Raw genomic sequence first — 20,105 nt, 5'->3', positions numbered from 1 at the left:
GAAGAAATGACAAATGATATCAGTTGGTTCATAAATCCATTGCTTATATTAGATCAAGGTTACAGCTAAACTCTATATTTACTCTGTATCTGTTCGTAGGGTCTGATGTAGATAATGATAGGGGTAAAACAATACTTAAACAGTATTGTTATATTTTGATTATAAACTGAAGTAAAACAATATTTGATTATATAGGTACAAGTAGACTTAATAGTACAGGGTAGCATGGCTATATTTGATCTCTCTTTGAAACATGATATGTATTTTCAATTAGTTTTTAAATCAATACTTTCTTTATTTTCTATTCTCAAGATCACCTTTTCCCCCTGAAGCATATCTTTGCTTTTAGCTGTCTATAGACAAATTTAATACTCAGGTAGCAGTGCTCTACTTTGAAAGTTTGACAAGATTCTAAACAAATTGAGATATTATAGCTTTCCTAGTATGGTGAAATAGAAAACTTATTGTTTAAGTTATGATTTTTTTTTTAAGTGGCAATTTCTCTTTAGCATCACCATTGTTGTATAATTTATTTTTCTTTCAGATGTTCATGTCTATATGTACTACGGGACCATTGTGTCAGTTCCAGTTTGCTTAAGTAGTGAGTAAATAGCTATGAAACATAATACCAAAAATTTAGGCCTGAAACAATGCTACAATCTATATTGTAGGCTGCAGTGATTTGAAAAGGTTATGATGAGAAAAGCAGATACATTTGCTATGAAGACCGTTTGCCAAATAATATCTGTTTCCACTTAAAAGGCAAATTAAATCTTAATACATTTTAATGTTTTGCCTTAGTGATTGCCATGATAGTATACATACCGGTATATCTGTATATAAAACAAAACATGAAAAATATAGACAATGAATTGTAAGACCATTCTTTTTTTTTTTAAACTTTTCAAAATTCCTTGTTAAAAATCGTTAGACTCTAAAACGATAAACTTTGCCTCTCTATCTTATGGTTTACATATAAATTAATATGATAAAATGTTTAATTAATTTTTAGCTTACATCTTCCTCAACTCATCCCGTTTTTTACAATTAACTATCTTATTATGTAATTCTATGAAATAAAATGTACACATTGCCAATTCCAATTAAAAACAATTTAACAAAAGATAAAAGTATAAGTTGACGAAATAATGCAACACGACAACAACAAAACTCAGAATCTTTTATCAGAAAGGTTAAAATTGTTATCTCAATTATAAATAAATGATTTAAAAACGGAGAACTACATTTCAGGAGATGCCATCTTCTCATAAAATAAATAAATGTAATTTCTTTACCTGCAATAAGCAATTAAATCCTACGATAGAGGGAACGATCTAAGCTTTACTTCTGTAAAACACGTCACTACAGTCACTACAATATCGTCCTCTGCCTGTGTGACGGGGGTGCACTGAGTGGATTGTCAATCTGCCATTTCACATCTATATCACCCTTTTTAACTTTGGCATTATTATTATTATTAAGAACAGACGACTGAGAGGTTCCATTCAACATGTGTTAATATTTTATACAAATAACTTCACAACTTGGCTGGAAATGTACCAAGGGTTACTGGGAAAATACATATCAACTAATTAGGGGGATCTAAAAGAATGCTCATTAGAAAACCTTTACTTAGGCTTTTCTAAAGTGTGGAGAATAAAGAGATTCTAAATTGATGGAACATCAGAAGCTATATCACTTTCATCTTAGAACTACATATTCCTATTACAAGAACCTAGACGTAATTAGAATAAGTTTTATGTATATTCTAATCAATTTTTTTGAATTTTCTTTTTTCCCCTAAACAAGAATAAGTTGGAAAGATTCCGTATGGCATTTGACCAAAATGTCAACCACAAAGTATAATAAATTATTCAATTATTGTTGTTGATGTTTAGATCTAAGAAACCATAAGTTCTACATTGTGCAGATCTAAAAATTACCTACTCCTATCACTTAAAATCGTCAAGATGAAGATCTAGCAGCGCAAACATAAAATTGCTCTTTCATAGAAGCCAATCAACCAATCTTTTGACTTGAGCAGTACATAAACATACTTTTGCTGTAGAGAGGACATAGTTTCCACTGGCCTTAAAAGAATGGTGCAGTATATATAAAGTATAGCTAAACAAACTTAATAAAATGTTTCACTGATCACAGCCTGATACGACCGCAGAGATCTTAAACCTTGAACAGTTTGGGCAAATTTGAACACAATATTCAAGATTGATACTGTCTGAATTTGGATTGTGATCAAATTTTTGACATAACATATGTTTCTAACACAAAATAAATGTGGTCACAGATCTTAAAGTCTAGTGCGCAATAATGTGCAACTGAAGATTTAATCTTCAACTTTTCAAAATTTTGTAGAAACCCCCCCCCCTCAAACTTTTTGAATCCTCTTGGAGCAATTACCCCCAAACTCAATCCAAGACTACACTTTGTAGTATGGAACCTTGGAAGTACAAATTTAGAAAGATCCATACACTTGAACACAAGTTATTGTCTTGAAACTAGAAAAATGGTTATTTGATGCCCCTTATTAATTCCTCAATGTTTGGGGAAAATACCCCAAAACTCAATCTTAGCATTGCCGTTGTGGTATGAAAACTTGTGGTTTGTTGTCAGATAAATCTTTACACTTATACACAAGTTATTGTCCACAACAATGCAGACACAGAAGCAGAAGATACAGACCAAGGTTGTGTTTGGATATACGCCTGAGGCGGCCATAATGGTTACCCATAGGTACCTATGGTTTGATATTTTATACACAAAACCATGGGTAACCATAGGCGCGGCCTCAGGCGTATATCCAAACACACCCATTATAGCATTGTACAGACTTTTGAGTTCGTATCAAATTACCCTTTAACAGAGTGTTTAATTTTGTAGATGCTGCCAGTACTATTGAATGGAATCAATGAAAACATCAAATTTTTCTGGTGACTTATAATATCCAAATTAAAATTTTCTTACTACTTATTCAATTCATTTATAGCATTTCAATGAAGATTGGAACCCTTAATTAAAAAATCTGTTTTTCGTCTTGGAAAACACTAAAACTGTTCAAATGAAAACAAATGAATCCCATCAATTTGTCCGAGAGTGAGATTAATTCTTTGCTTGTTATAACAAAACTTTTTATTTATTTTCTCTTTGAACTACATATATCTCCGGTAAAGGAAAGTAAGACTCCCCGTGGAAGCATTAAGTCTTAATGAACACAGGAAAACCTGTCGTTAATATTCATCGTCAAGTCTGCAGCGCCATTATCTGTTGGCAGCTTATACTTTGACGAAGAACTTCTTTTTAATGGCGATTCTTACAATGACTATAAGTTTAGAGAAAAACGTAAATTTTCGTATTCTGATATACAAGTCTTGTCATTCTTCAACAATCAGAATAATTGAGATTAGCTGATTTTATCTATTTCTTGAAAACTTTAAAGGAAAATAAAAAGCCTATTGAGCTGTCATTCAATAAAAATCAGAATGATAGAGATCTAAGAAAATTCTGACTTTGTCTATTAAAAATAAGAAAAACTAGAGGCTCTTAAGAGCCTGTGTCGCTCACCTTGGTCTATGTGAATATTAAACATAGGAAGCAGATGGATTCATGACAAAATTATGTTTTTGGTGATGGTGATATGTTTGCACATCTTACTTAACTGAACATTCTTGCTGCTTACAATTATCACTATCTATAATAAACTTGGTCCAGTAGTTTCTGTGGAAAATGTAACCGGTAGTAAAAATCTACAAGTTTTCTGAAAATTGTTAAAAATTGACTGTAAAGGACAATAACTCCTTAGGGGGTCAATTGACCATTTTGGTCATGGTGACTTATTTGTAAATCTTACTATGCTGAACATTTTTGCTGTTTACAGATTAACTCTATCTATAATAATATTCAAGATAATAACCAAAAACAACAAAATTTTCTTAAAATTACCAATTCAGGGACAGCAACCCAACATCCGGTTCTCTGATTCATCTGAAAATTTCAGGGCAGATAGGACTTGACCTGATGAACCTTTAACCCCATGTCAGATTTGCTCTAAATGCTTTGGTTTTTGAGTTATAAGCTAAAAACTGCGTTTTACCCCTATGTTCTATTTTAGCCATGGCGGCCATCTTGGTTGGTTTGGCGGGTCATGCCACACATTTTTAAACTAGATACCCCAAATATGATTGGGGCCAAGTTTGGATTAAGTTGGCCCAACAGTTTCAGATGAGAAGATTTTTGTAAAAGATATATAAAATTTACGAAAAATGGTTAAAAATTGACTTTAAAGGGCAATAACTTCTAAAGGGGTCAACTGACCATTTTGGTCCTGTTGACTTATTTGTAAATCTTACTTTGCTGAAAATTATTGCTGTTTACAGTTTCTCTCTATCTATAATAATATTCAAGATAATAACCAAAAACAACAAAATTTTCTTAAAATTACCAATTCAGGGACAGCAACCCAACATCCGGTTCTCTGATTCATCTGAAAATTTCAGGGCAGATAGGACTTGACCTGATGAACAATTTAACCTCTTGTCAGATTTGCTTTAAATGCTTTGGTTTTTGAGTTATAAGCTAAAAACTGTGTTTTACCCCTATGTTCTATTTTTAGCCATGGCGGCCATCTTGGTTGGTTTGGCGGGTCATGCCACACATTTTTAAATAGATACCCCAAAGATGATTGGGGCCAAGTTTGGATTAAGTTGGCCCAACAGTTTCAATTGAGAAGATTTTTGTAAAAGATATATAAAATTTACGAAAAATGGTTAAAAATTGACTTTAAAGGGCAATAACTTCTAAAGGGGTCAACTGACCATTTTGGTCCTGTTGACTTATTTGTAAATCTTACTTTGCTGAAAATTATTGCTGTTTACAGTTTCTCTCTATCTATAATAATATTCAAGATAATAACCAAAAACAGCAAAATTTCCCTAAAATTACCAATTCAGGGGCAGCAACCCAACAACTGGTTGTCTGATTCATCTGAAAATTTCAGGGCAGATAGATCTTGACCTGATAAACAATTTTATCCATGTCAGATTTGCTCTAAATGCTTTGGTTTTTGAGTTATAAGCCAAAAACTGCATTTTACTCCTATGTTCTATTTTTAGCCATGGAGGCCATCTTGTTTTGTTTGGCGGATCACGCCACACATTTTTTAAACTAGATACCCCAATGATGATTGTGGCCAAGTGTGGTTTCATTTGGCCCAGTAGTTTCAGAGGAGAAGATTTTTCTAAAAGTTAACGACGCCGGACGACGCCGGACGCCAAGTGATGAGAAAGGCTCACTTGGCCCTTCGGGCCAGGTGAGCTAATAAGAGCAAGCCAAGAGCAAGACTTCAAGTTTAAAATTTTTAAGTTTGGCAAAGAACAGACATAATTTTGGAATATAGCTTAAGAAACAATAGTGGAGAACCATTTATGTGATTGAAAGGAATCATACTGTTATTTGGCCTGGGTATAATTTATCATCTTTTCACATTTAAACATCATTGAACCTTTCAGATTTATAGTATTTTGTCCAGAATATTTGTTTGTTAACCAAAAATGTGTAAGGGTATATTCAATGTGTGTAACTTAAATTTAAAGGAAATGTTTTTTTTAGGTCTCTTTATAGTTGTCTCATTAGCAACTATACTGAATCTACCTATTTCTAAACCCATAAATCAATCTATTCAAACTAGTTGAATAATAAGTGGAGCAAAATGACGTTTCGGAAATGGCAATTCCATTGTAAAACATATAAATATATAATCTGGGTTTGAAGCCAAGGTGAAACAGATGAGTAAACAAACATTGTGTTGTGCCCCATAATTTCTAGTTCTACCAACAGCATGTAATAATTATTGCCATCAGTCTGACCAATCACCAGCAGATTACAATAAACAACTATCAGCCTCAATTATTCCCAAATGCAAGCTATACAAAATAATAGCCTCTAATTAACAGATCATTAGGAGGTGATAATTAGAGCAGATTTATATTGTTGATCAGTATTATATCTCCTAGAATATTTATGTCCATTAATATAGGCCCTTAATTAGCATTGATTTTATGTTCTGTTCTTAAAATAAGGAGATTGTTGTCTGTATCTAATAAATATTTGGCAGATAGTATACTGCTAATTCTCATGGGTACTAATTACCCAGTTCTTTGCTTATCATGACATTACATTTGATGTACAATGAGACATCTTTTAAGTATAATTGTCCAACCAATACTTATTTCACCATGTGTTATATTAGCTTGTGAAATACAATGTATGCATCAATAAAAACATAATAATGAACATGCAACTGCATTCATACACCCAAGATAATGTGTAAAGAAAGCAAGGGCAGATTTGAAACCATTAATGTATTAAAAACAGACTACTAGACTATATGATCCTATATCATGACAAAAGGATAAGACAGTTCCATTTTAACAGAAGCAGACTTGAAATTCAATTGATCTATTTCACCATAAAATGGTCTCAATTCTACCAGTCACCCTGAATGGTCCCTACAACTAACAGTTGCCAAGTTATGGTCATTCTGCTTTTATTTGTGTGATTCAATCATATTTCATATAAAGCATTTAGTGTTATATACATCTTTATTAATATCAAGTTATATCAAACCATAGAAAAGCACCAAAAATGTGTAGTACTTGTGTAATAAGACCACCTGTTTACTACAGACAGTTTACAACTCGCCGTAACAGAAAACATCAAATTATTAACCCTCAGTATTGAGGGAGGATTGGACCTTTATTGGGACTCCCGGGTCGGGTGTTTTTAAGCTTGGGATTTCTGGATTGACGCTTTCGGGATCCGAGAATTCTTTTTTTTGAAACCTCAGGATTTCGTATTTTTATGCCCAGGATTTTGGGATTTCGTGTTTTTAAGCCCGAGATTTCGTGATCAGGACCCCTCCTTCCCTCCCTCAGTATTAACCACTAGGAGATGCAGTATGATTGGCTAAATAATCAAACACTTACGTCAAATGGTGATGGCTACTGAGGTCTGAAGGTCATGCTTTTGATATATGTATATAAGTACTGTTATTGGTATCCACTTTCAAAGGTTACATATTCTGGAGAAAAAAATATATCAGTACAGTTTACAAAGGTATGATGTAATATCAACGTAAAAATACCCTCTCTTAAGATCACACGATCAAAGATGCATTTCTAATATAAATCAAACATTATTACGCTATAAATATGGAGCCATTTAGTAATAAACTTGATTTTTCTTCGTTTGTTAAAATTTAAAACTCTGATGTAAAAATCATATTTCATTTAATGATTTCATTTAATGATGCAGTATTAAGATGAGTATTAAACTTTGATATTTCTAGAATACAGTGCATAATCATTTATATGACGTGCACAAATTACTTGTTTCTGCAGGGTGCATATAAACTTTAGATTGTTTAAGGTTACAAAAATTTCATGAAAAATCACTTGCAGAATTAACCAATGGGGACATATCATTTTTCAGGGGCATCATTGACAGATCTGTATCATTAGTTCAGATTTACCTGAATTGATTATTTTATTCTATTTTAGATGATTTAGATTTGCTGAAGTTATTTTTAAAAAGTAAAAAGGTGCACTCCATACCTTCTTAGTTTTTTGCTGAATGTGCAACCCTACCACATTTACTTTTTGGAGAAGATAAATAGTTGCAAATTTGTAAAGACATGAATCTCCTCTTATGAATATAAATACATCAAGAAAACTAGAAAATGCAGAAAATAAATTGCTGCAAATTTGGAAAATCAGGACATTGTCTTATAAACTATCTGGAAATTGGTTTACAGAAAATAGAAACATACAACATGACAAAATGGATGAATTAGAAGACCATATGTTGAACTCTAAATCTCACTTTTTAAATTTATCTTAAATGAAGAGAAATTAAGTTAAAAAAGTTGTCAACTCTCCTTAAACTAAATGAAATACATTTCCTGTGCAGAATAAACTTTTCCAACCAAAAACAAAAATAATAAAGTTTCTAACTCTTATGACCATTTTCATTTAATATTTCAAAGAACAACAAATGAATTGGTGAGATTCAGTAGAAGATCTCCACATATCTCTCATAAATGGTATGTCATGTGTAAGCACTTAGGTATAATGGCTTTGCTCATTATTGAAGGCCATACAATGACCTATAGTTGTTAATTTCTGTGTCAATTTTGGCCTCTTGTGGAGTGTTGTCTCATTGGCAATCATACCACATCTTCTTCTTTTATATTTATAAGATCAATGGCACATAATTTCTTTTTGCTTTATTTAATATGTGAAGGGAGGTAACTCAAAACTGTTATGATCAATACTTAGTTCAGTTTATTTTTGGTATTTCAAACTTAGGCATCCAAAAAAAAAAATAACAGATTGAGGCACATTTTAGTTTAATTTCGAATTCAAGATTTTTTGTAAAAAATTTCAAACTATTAAAATAGGAATCAACCACTTACCAATTGGCCTTAAAATTGAGAACCTAACTCCCTCTCAATTCATAAAATTAATTATCAAATTTTAAAAGTTAACCTCAAGTAATCACTAGAAATCACAAACACACCCAAATCTTTATCTGGAAGCTGTGACTAAGACCTCTGACCTAACAATTTATACAGTTCAAATGGTATGTTAGCGCTAAAAGGCATTGCTAATATAAACTGTTGATATGGATTCATAATTCAATAAGAAATGTAGACATAGGAGAGGTTTTACATCAATATTTCATAAAGTTTTATTTCTGAGGGCATATATATATGATTCTTATTAAATAGCTCATCACTGCTGATTAAAACATATCTGAATTTTCATAAGAACCGGACAAAAAATGAAAGTATTGGAGCCAAAGTCAAATTATTACAAGTCTGATCTACACCTTGAAGGCATAGAGCAGAATTGGTTTATCTTTTTTCAAGTGCAGAATGATAGTTTTTATCGGTAATTATCCATTTTTTATGGTGATGTTACTAATGTCACCATCTTAAGGTGTTTATATATATTTCAACTTGTTTGATTTTCTTGTGTATGCATGTAACTAACGTATTTTATTGAAACGAAAGAAATCTCTGTATTACTGATAAATTATTACACCAGGGTTTTCTTTATCACAAACTTGTCAAAACATTTACTATATTTAAATTTTATAACCGGCACAAGGACATAATTCTTCAATATAAATTGACATCTTATAAGTTCAGAGATTTCACATCTGATCGATATTTTATGGTAAAATTGAGAATGGTAATGGGGAATGTGTCAAAGAGACAACAACCCGATCAAAGAGCAGATAATGTTGACAGCATATTTTGGTATTAATATTGATTCCTTCATAGGGTCTTTGCATTGGAAATAAACAGAATAGAGTTTTGTGTGGCTTATTAATTGGTCTGTAAAAATTATTACCAGATATCAAATGTTTTAAAATAGCTCTACTATCAACATCATGTCAAAGTCGTGCAGCTATTGAGTAGAGTCCCCAGTTAATTAGCTCCTTTAAAGGGATGGCACTTCATAATTACTTATTTCTTAACAGTAAATAACCAGAGAAAGTTTTCTATTTAACAACACACTACTTTTCGTGACATAACACTCGAAGAGTTATGTAATTGTCTTTACCAGACTTGGCAAAGACATTACCATTGTTTTTTTCCTAAGTTTTATGTTTATGGAGGAGGAGATTGACTGCAATAAATTGTCTCCTACTAAAGACAACTGTCACTTAGGGTAATTAATGAAGGACTGAATATAAAATAAGACATCTTGATTGTATGCCAGTCTTATTTCTATATCAGATGCAGTTCATTGAGTTCTAATAGAACACAAAATATCATAAAAATCTGAAATACCACCCAATTATTAAAAAAAATAAAGATTCATGTTTATGACACAAGTATATTCCTCAACATATCTGTGATGCAATATTACAACTTTTAGACGATTTTTTTAGAACATACCGAGTGTTATAATTTAACATCCTTTTTGTTTGTTCTACACATTTTAACTGGCAATTTTTAATGTAATTAAACACATCCCTTTTAAAGAAAACACAGGAATTGTGTAAAGGTACCTAAAGCGAGAACTCTAATAGATCTATACATTAAACAGCAACTTTACTAAAAATATAAATGGTTTACTTTTATAAATTGTTATTTGGATGGAGAGTTGTCTCATTGGCACTCACACCACATCTTCCTAAATCTATATAAAGAAATCATCATGATATTAAAATCTGTCTGTAGTTCAAACTACAGCATGTTTGTTATTTGACAGAAAAAAACAAAATATTTTATTCAATGCGATAGTCATTTAGTTTTATCATATATTGTTTTACTGATCTTTGAGTAAACTTAACAATATAGAGTTATCTTCCTTTCCATACAAAGCTTCAGCAACTTTTATTTGTATTTTTTCACAGTAATTTTCTTAAACAAAAAGTGTTTCTTATGTACAACTTGTGAGCTTATTCTTCTAAAGTTAATTAACTTTTTGAATAACATTGTATATAAGAAAAAAATGAGTAACTGATGTTTATGCATTAAATGAAGTTAGCACATTTTTATTTCAATTCTGAATTCATTTTTGTATTTTGATATAGGAAGATGTGGTGTGAGTGCCAATGAGACAACTCTCCATCCAAATAACAATTTAAAAAGTAAACCATTATAGGTTAAAGTACGGCCTTCAACACGGAGCCTTGGCTCACACCGAACAACAAGCTATAAAGGGCCCCAAAATTACTAGTGTAAAACCATTCAAACAGGAAAACCAACGGTCTAATCTATATAAAAAAATATAATATTGCATGTAAAGCAAATTTCATTGGGATATTAACAAAGGAGGGAATAGTTCTACCAACCTAATCAAAAGTTTTGACATTATTACACATTTTAGTTTTATAAAGATAAAACACAAACAATTGTCAAAGAATTATCATAAAGGAGTATTTAAAGATTCATTTAGACTAGAATTACGCCATTAATACAAACATGTATGGAAATCAGCCACTAAATCTACACATTTATGGGAAAAAAATGGTTAAATAATTCCACAATGGCTATCTTGATTGTTAAATAATTCCAGTAAGGCAATTCTGAGGAAGTGGTATTAGCAGGATGAAGGCTGAAGTAAATCAGTTTTTACACATTTTCTATCCAAATCAATATTCATTACGGAAGAAAGTGACATCGTATCTCCCGAGAGATACAACACTTGATATGTCTTGTGTGTTGTCATTACTTATTTGATTTAAAGTCTTAAAACAAGTATGTAGTTTTTGTCAATTTAAAAAAAAATAATCTATTTTTATTTTAAAAAGTCTTTGAAATAATAATCCTCATAATTTTATAAAGACAAGTGCAGAAAAATTTCAATTTCTCAATTTTCAAAACTTTGTGTTCAACACAGTTTTGATACAAAGGTTATAATAAAGTTAGCCTAATTAAGCTGAGATGGAGGTAGAGTAAAGGCTTTTTTTTTTAATAAATGGTGAGAATTGTAGTTTCTATTCAATTTCTTTAAAAAGAAAACTGGAGATAATGGTAGTTGTTAATGATGGCTATACTAGGCTACTCCATAATAATATAGGTGAAGACCAGATTTTATTATAAAAAATAAACCTCAAAATTACAATGAAGTTTTTTTCTTTCCATGGGCCTATTAACAAACCAAAGACCGTTTTAAAATCTCTATTTTCATATGCATTCAACATGTTCAGGCAATATGAGATCTACTGACTTTACTACATACACCTGGATAACTTCATGATAAGGTACCCAATTTCATAACCAATCTAATGAAGGCATTCATGTACTAATTTACTAAATAATCTATATTTTCTACAACCAGTAATAACGGATGAAACAAAGATGGATCAGTAATCTATAAATTAATTAATGATTAATTATAAAGTCTAAGGATAAGTCTAAAAATCCCTCTTCAAGCCAGTTAACGTGCCTTATATAAAGCCATATCAAAGCTTCTCATCATCTCAGACAAGAATACACGCAAGTCTCTAATAAGTTTATAACCAAAGATATTCATCTCCAATCAATGCATAACTAAGCAGGGATGAGGCTTTACTACTTTAAATAGTTACCAATTAAACTTAACTCATTTAGTTTATTAAATAGAATGAAACTATGCCGACATAGACAATTTTATAAATAAATAGTAAAATGTGTTACAAATTAAACATAAATTAAAGGCAGAATATTTCAATTTATCGGTAATTCTTATATTTTCCCTTTGATCTTACTGCCTAATATTTTAGAGTATAAGCGAACTGGCTGTATCACTGAAAATATTAGGCAGTACATTGTGTGACGTCATAATTACCGATAAACAGAATAATAGGTAGTTTCGTTTTCGATACTGACTATATCATGTGGAATATCTTATCTCACCCTAATGGGCTCGTCTAGATATTCCACATGATATAGTCAGTATCAAAAACGAAACTACCTATTATTCTATATATATATGTATTGTTTATGATATAAAAGCAGTATCATCATGACCATGACATTGGTAAATACAGTCAAACCTATATATAAAGTTCATGTATGGGTCAAGAGAAAACTGACCTTATTAGTGAGGTTAACTTCTAAATACAAATAGGTTTGACTACAAATGGACAAAGCAAAAGTGACCTGACACTAAAGGGTTTTTCCCATACAGAGGTGACCTTTACAGCAGATTTGACTGTAGTTCACAAGTGTATACAGGACCAACATATGATCCTACCAGAAATAAATGGCAGATAGGTGACCTTTACAGCAGATTTGACTGTAGTTCACAAGTGTATACAGGACCAACATATTATGATCCTACCAGAAATAAATGGCAGAAAGTTGACCTTTACAGCAGATTTGACTGTAGTTCACAAGTGTATACAGCAGGGGCGGATCCAGGATTTTCAGTTAGGTGGGGCGCAAAGTTATATTTTCGCCGAGCGGAGGGAGGCGAAATTTTTTTGGAGGTTTTTTTAGGTAAAATTATTAAAATATTCTTCCAAAGGGGTGAAATGTAGATATCTCGAACTATTGTGCAGTAAAATGATCAAGAAATTAAAGTTTCAAGCTGAAACCGCCTTAATCCACACCTGACAACAATTTACAGATAGACGGACGCAAAGTGAGATGAGACAGTTCACAATTGACCTGACCAATATATTTTGCAAACGAAAATTTCTTATTCCTACCAGCGATTTTTAATTTTTTAAATTGTCCTTTCATAATATCTGGTTTTTTTTTACTCTTTTGAATTTCGGAGGTTGTGCCAGACTTTACTGTGTTCGCCACATAACAACTAAAATCAGAATGAGATGCATTTACGCAGGTATCTTTATTTTCTTGGGACGCCAAGCATGTAATACGGTACAGAATTTGGCTAAATATTTAGGTTTGCAAGTGAGAAACAAATATAGACAAAGAGATACAAATTAATAAACTAACCTTTCGCTAGAAACAGTATTTCTATCTTACGGATATTATGAAAGAATCTCACCTGCCGACTGTTTTCTTGGTCGTGTCAAATGAAATTGTGAAAGTGAGTATAAAGAGATGTTTTGGAACTACGATTATGATGGGGGATAGGACCTTTATCGGGACTCCGGGATCGGGTGTTTTTAAGCTCGGGATTTCGGGATTGACCCTTTCGGGATCGGGGAATCCTTTTTTTTGGATTTCCGGACGTCGGGATTTACAGTATTAAAATTCGGGACCTCGGGATTTCGTTTTTTTAAGTTCGGGATTTCGGGATCAGGACCCCTCCTATCCCCCCTCGATTATCAAAGAACTTGATTATAAAAACCGGAAATACAATGTAACATTTGTATTTACTTTAACTGATAAAACCTATTATATTTGTCATCGAATGCAGCTACACGTGTGACACCTTCCTTGGAAATAATTTATAGAACTTTAATAAAGCGTAGGTCAGTTGATTAGTAATCATGTTGATTCTGTTAAACTGACTGTTTTATATACTTTGAATGTTAAAAAAGATGGAATGGTCTCTTCTGATACTTAAATATGTTGAAGTCAACCCATGCTTTGCAAATTTTAGGGGGGGCGCACGCCCGCCACGCCCCCGCCTAAATCCACCCCTGTACAGGACCAACATATGATCCTACCAGAAATAAATGGCAGAAAGTTGACCTTTACGGCAGATTTTACTGTAGTTCACAAGTGTATCTACCAGACCAACATATGATCTTACCAGAAATAAATGGCAGATAGGTGACCTTTACAGCAGATTTGACTGTAGTTCACAAGTGTATACAGGACCAACATATGATCCTACCAGAAATAAATGGCAGATAGGTGACCTTTACAGCAGATTTGACTGTAGTTCACAAGTGTATACAGGACCAACATATGATCCTACCAGAAATAAATGGCAGAAAGTTGACCTTTACAGCAGATTTAACTGTAGTTCACAAGTGTATACAGGACCAACATATGATCCTACCAGAAATAAATTGCAGAAAGTTGACCTTTACAGCAGATTTGACTGTAGTTCACAAGTGTATCTACCAGACCAACATATGATCTTACCAGAAATAAATGGCAGATAGGTGACCTTTACAGCAGATTTGACTGTAGTTCACAAGTGTATACAGGACCAACATATGATCCTACCAGAAATAAATGGCAGAAAGTTGACCTTTACAGCAGATTTGACTGTAGTTCACAAGTGAATACAGGACCAACATATGATCCTACCAGAAATAAATGGCAGAAAGTTGACCTTTACAGCAGATTTAACTGTAGTTCACAAGTGTATACAGGACCAACATATGATCCTACCAGAAATAAATGGCAGAAAGTTGACCTTTACAGCAGATTTGACTGTAGTTCACAAGTGTATCTACCAGACCAACATATGATCTTACCAGAAATAAATGGCAGATAGGTGACCTTTACAGCAGCTTTGACTGTAGTTCACAAGTGTATACAGGACCAACATATGATCCTACCAGAAATAAATGGCAGAAAGTTGACCTTTACAGCAGATTTTACTGTAGTTCACAAGTGTATCTACCAGACCAACATATGATCTTACCAGAAATAAATGGCAGATAGGTGACCTTTACAGCAGATTTGACTGTAGTTCACAAGTGTATACAGGACCAACATATGATCCTACCAGAAAAAATGGCAGATAGGTGACCTTTACAGCAGATTTGACTGTAGTTCACAAGTGAATACAGGACCAACATATGATCCTACCAGAAATAAATGGCAGAAAGTTGACCTTTACAGCAGATTTAACTGTAGTTCACAAGTGTATACAGGACCAACATATGATCCTACCAGAAATAAATGGCAGAAAGTTGACCTTTACAGCAGATTTGACTGTAGTTCACAAGTGTATCTACCAGACCAACATATGATCTTACCAGAAATAAATGGCAGATAGGTGACCTTTACAGCAGATTTGACTGTAGTTCACAAGTGTATACAGGACCAACAAATGATCCTACCAGAAATAAATGGCAGAAAGTTGACCTTTACGGCAGATTTGACTGTAGTTCACAAGTGTATCTACCAGACCAACATATGATCTTACCAGAAATAAATGGCAGATAGGTGACCTTTACAGCAGATTTGACTGTAGTTCACAAGTGTATACAGGACCAACATATGATCCTACCAGAAAAAATGGCAGATAGGTGACCTTTACAGCAGATTTGACTGTAGTTCACAAGTGAATACAGGACCAACATATGATCCTACCAGAAATAAATGGCAAAAGTTGACCTTTACAGCAGATTTAACTGTAGTTCACAAGTGTATACAGGACCAACATATGATCCTACCAGAAATAAATGGCAGAAAGTTGACCTTTACAGCAGATTTGACTGTAGTTCACAAGTGTATCTACCAGACCAACATATGATCTTACCAGAAATAAATGGCAGATAGGTGACCTTTACAGCAGATTTGACTGTAGTTCACAAGTGTATACAGGACCAACATATGATCCTACCAGAAATAATTGGCAGAAAGTTGACCTTTACAGCAGATTTGACTGTAGTTCACAAGTGTATCTACCAGACCAACATATGATCTTACCAGAAATAAATGGCAGATAGGTGACCTTTACAGCAGATTTGACTGTAGTTCACAAGTGTATACAGGACCAACATATGATCCTACCAGAAATAAATGGCAGAAAGTTGACCTTTACAGCAGATTTGACTGTAGTTCACAAGTGTATCTACCAGACCAACATATGATCTTACCAGAAATAAATGGCAGATAGGTGACCTTTACAGCAGATTTGACTGTAGTTCACAAGTGTATCTACCAGACCAACATATGATCCTACCAGAAATAAATGGCAGATAGGTGACCTTTACAGCAGATTTGACTGTAGTTCACAAGTGTATCTACCAGACCAACATATGATCTTACCAGAAATAAATGGCAGATAGGTGACCTTTACAGCAGATTTGACTGTAGTTCACAAGTGTATACAGGACCAACATATGATCCTACCAGAAATAAATGGCAGATAGGTGACCTTTACAGCAGATTTGACTGTAGTTCACAAGTGTATCTACCAGACCAACATATGATCCTACCAGAAATAAATGGCAGATAGTTGACCTTTAAAGCAGCTTTGGTTGTAATCTTAAAAAGTGTATATGATCCATCACAGAAATAAATGGCAGATAGCAGACACTGGTAAACTAACAATCTGTGTGTACTTTCATTCATGCAAAGGCCAGGAAAAAAGTCAGACCTGACCTCCTAGACTTCAACACCTGTCATTTATCTACAGAAACAAGATCAGATAAAATAATCAATCACAAATGCCTTCTTTCTTAAAAATCACCATCCAAAAGACCCAAGGATACCAAATTTGATGGAAAAGTCAGTTATTCTGATTGTCCAACAGACATTTGGGCAAAGTTCATGAGTAACAATTGCCTTTTAAACATGACCAGTACTCATATTGATTGATCCATTGTTGGTTTAGGATGCTCAACATGCACCAGCTGCCTGATAAATTGTTTAATACTGTACCTATAGTAAGATTACATCCTGGTTATTTGGTCAGTGGTAGATAGTTGTCTCATTGGTTATCATTCAATTATTGTACTTATGCCAACATAAAATTAAACTTACTAGGGATCATGGGACTCAATTTTTCCATTTTTAAAGGGGCATAACTCAATAATAGTTAGTGATGCCACTAAAATTCAAACTTGATCTGTGTTTTGTGGTAATAAGCATTTTGTATAAGTTTAATAACACTTGGTTGAGGCAAACTAAAGTTAGAGAACAAGACACAAATTTGGGACATACAGACGGAAAAGTGTAGGACTTAATTCCCCCTCCACTACATTGGGACCATTAAAAGGCGTCTCCTGTCATTAGTCATGGGATAGTAAATTGTCTAAATTGACACCGTTTAACCAATCAAAATCTTGCATTTTATCATGATTATTCATTACACTTACTTTAACTGGAACTGGATACTTTATACAACTCATTCTTCTTCTAACTGAAAATAGAAAAAAAGGTTTCATCTTAAATTTTTGCACCAATTGTTCAGTTTGAGAAAACTTTTGTACACAGAAACCGTAAAAAAAAATAGAGAGAACTTTACATACAAATTACTGTTATGTTGCAAATAGCAGAGCAATATCAGAATTAAAGCAAAGCTTAATCCACAGAAAGGGAGATAACCTTGGATATCTAACTTACTTGGGGAACAGATTATATCTCTTTCTATTCGACATCATTAAAACATGGCTTTGTATTGTTACATTCACCACTGAACAGGCTTTTATTTGAACTTGAATTATTTTTAATTATGGAATTTGCATAATTTCTTGTGTTTAAATTTTTAAATAAATTCCATGTTTAGTTGGTATCTTTTGAGAGGTAAAATAACACTTTCCATACAATGTATTTTGGTAATATAATGTTGTGCACCGCACAGTACATTCTATTGAAAATATACTATTTTCTTTGTAATAGAAAGTGTTGTGCGCAGCACAGAACATTTCAGAACATAATAAGCATGGAATTTATTAAAAATTTCAATAACAAGAAATCAAGCAAATTCCATAATTAAAAATAATTCCAAGTTCAAATAATAGCCTGCTACTTGCTTTTTCTAAATTCCCAATTTTCTGTTAAATAGTAAAGCTCTACACTATATGAATTGAAAATATTTGTAGCCCATATATCATGTATACAATTTAATTTGATGTTTAGGGTGCTAATGTATCCTGTGATTTATTTCATTTTTGAAATATTCCAATAAATATAGCAAAAACTTGAAATAATTTAAGTGAGGAATTATGAATGTCCTCATTTTTTCTGACGTAACCTTTTTTTGGGGTATTCTATCATTCATCCTTTTTTTGGTGTTATTCTATAACTTATTTGGTTTTGTTTTGGGTTTCACAGCCCAACATAACTTAATATAAATAAAAGGGCTTGTTGGGTATACTTAAATGAGAAAGAGATGCCCGACTCAAATAACATCAAGACATTATGACATTATCACTGTACTAGTGAACATATTTTTTAGGGGCCAGCTGAAGAACACCTACGGGTGTGGGAATTCTCGCTACATTGAAGACTCATTGGCTGCCTTCGGCTGTTGTCTGCTCTATGGTCAGGTTGTTGTCCTTTTGACACATTCCCCATTTCCTTTCTCAATTTTATTGAGAGGACAACATATAGTCTTCACCAGACTCAAATAACTTCAAGACTGTGAGGCATCAGGAAAACAAATATACTAGACAGGTATCTATACAATTTATCTACCAGCTTGTAAAAGTTGTGAATAAACTAAACACAGACATATATATCATACATCTGCTATCAACATGGAATTCTACAAATAACAGAAAAAAGAAAAACACAAACCACAAAAAAGACAACCTTATAATGTCATAAAACAACCACTGAAAAGGAGAAATCTGCTTCAATAAATTTTTTCACTTCTTTTCTCCTTTCTTATTTCAATTACAAAATCCTATTGGTATGGATTACTGATATCAAATTCTCGATTCTTATCTTATCTTTTTATTCCATACATTATTAAATACCAATATGTTCTTGGGCCACTTTTATTTCCAATATATGATTGAACACACATGAATCAACTGATACAAGCTTAATTTAAAGATACATAACTCGGAAGCTCCGTAATTTATCACGAAGATCAACCCATCATCTATAAATCTATCAAATACTCAGTACAATTTGCCTTATTTAGTCGAAGCTATTAAAACCATACAAAATGAATACATCCCCAATGCTAATATCCAACACAGATGATTTATACTCGTAATCTCTCAGCTGATCTATATAATTCCGATCATAGCCTCTTGTTGACAACCTATTTCTCTCTGATTTAATAATTTCTTCCATAGGAGAAGATATGAAGACTGCCTTGGGATATTAAATAACCATATTTTGGTTGTTAATTCTGATGAATATTGACTGGTTCTTCACACATGTAGCTATTATGACGGATATCAAACTGATAAAAAGTTACGAGGTACTAAATTACCCCCGAGGCTAAACAAAGATCTGGCATTTCATTTCATTTTTACAATAAGGTCCTGATCTTATGTCTGCATGCAGAATCTTTTTGTATTCTCTGGTGTATCTTTATTTTCGCAGCTATTTCTATGTCTGCTGTAAGAACTCAGTTAACATCAGCTTTTCAATAATTGTTTGGACTGGAAGGTAGTAGTTTTGTTTAACTTTTAAATAATGAAATTCAACCTTTCCAAAGTAATAAATGACAGTATTTTGACTTTAAATAATCCTATGATTCTATCAAAATATTCATCTATCAAAAAAGACAACTGATTGATTGATTGTGTTTTACACCACTGCACTTTTGGGATATTTCATGGAGGCCAGTTTTTGTTGGTGGAGGAAGCTCAGGTTGATGGTTGGGTGTTGAGTGTTTCAGCACATTTATATTGAGCTTCACAAGTGCTCTTAATCTTATATCTTAAACATTGTGTGTATGAATAAAAAAATAAGAATATCTAGTGACAATGATTGTTAATGACACAACTCTCCACCAGAGAACAAA

At 32.7% G+C, this 20,105-nt stretch overlaps 1 protein-coding gene across 2 annotated transcripts in view; it reads right to left on the bottom strand.

Annotated features, from left to right (window-relative positions):
* Positions 1–20,105, bottom strand: part of LOC134708291 (poly(rC)-binding protein 3-like) — a 110,836-nt gene that overhangs the window by 54,144 nt on the left and 36,587 nt on the right. Inside the window, exons 2-3 of one of the 2 annotated variants that reach the window (XM_063568717.1) lie at positions 17,497–17,540; positions 6,999–7,093 (exon numbers count right to left, since the gene is read on the bottom strand). The gene's annotated coding sequence lies outside the window, so the exon portion shown is untranslated. Of the gene's footprint in view, positions 1–1,295; positions 1,373–6,998; positions 7,094–17,496; positions 17,541–20,105 lie in introns of those variants that run through there. The other variant, XM_063568713.1, reaches the window with a different exon arrangement.

This window comes from Mytilus trossulus, chromosome 2 (assembly GCF_036588685.1).
Source record: "Mytilus trossulus isolate FHL-02 chromosome 2, PNRI_Mtr1.1.1.hap1, whole genome shotgun sequence".
In the NCBI taxonomy this organism is placed as follows: domain Eukaryota; kingdom Metazoa; phylum Mollusca; class Bivalvia; order Mytilida; family Mytilidae; genus Mytilus; species Mytilus trossulus.
This window is presented reverse-complemented; position numbering and strand designations above follow the sequence as displayed.